The sequence below is a fragment of the Myotis brandtii genome, unplaced genomic scaffold (assembly GCF_000412655.1).
Source record: "Myotis brandtii unplaced genomic scaffold, ASM41265v1 scaffold1875, whole genome shotgun sequence".
NCBI lineage: Eukaryota > Metazoa > Chordata > Mammalia > Chiroptera > Vespertilionidae > Myotis > Myotis brandtii.
The window spans coordinates 596,455-597,185 of NW_005356961.1; positions in this window are offsets into that span (position 1 = coordinate 596,455).

Consider the following 731-nt stretch of genomic DNA (forward strand, 5'->3'; position numbering starts at 1 on the left):
GAAACATCAATGATGAGAGAATCATCAATCAGCTATCTCCTGCATGCCCTCTACTGGGGATCAAGCCCACAACCTGGGCATGTGCCCCAACCTGGAATCGAACCATTACCTCTAGTTCATAGATCGATGCTCAACCACTGGGCCACGCCAGCTGGGTGAGATTCAGTAATACTTTTTAACATAAAGAGACAAATGAGGGGCAGCTTACAAAATTTTCTGAGAAATTCCAGATACCTCATTCATTCTGGCTTCTTAAATGTTCTTGCCTCATACATTGGTGATATTTTCCTGATGAGATGAGAATTAACTGGGAGCTGTAGTTTTCTTTCTTTTTGAGCTTTTAATGATGTAAGATTATGGACTTTGATAGGGCTCTTACCTATGTACTGTCACTTTTTACAAGAAGGGTGGGTGATTGAAATCTTCCTCAATGAACAGTAGGGTTAGTATGTTGGAAACCCCTGAAGTGACCAAGGAGCGAACTTTCCAGGGAGATAGTCGAATATACAAACATTTCCTTTATACACCTCTCTAGAAAGCAAAGGGAAGCTATACAGCAAGTCCTCAAATAACTGTTTTGTTCAACATCTTTTGGTTATAACATTGATGAAATGCTTAACTCTAATTTTTGTAAATTAGCCTGAGGTAAAATTGGTTTTGTTATATGTCATTTTACTTGAAGTCACAGAACCTATCAACGACATTAAGTGAGGACTTTCTATACTTTGAAG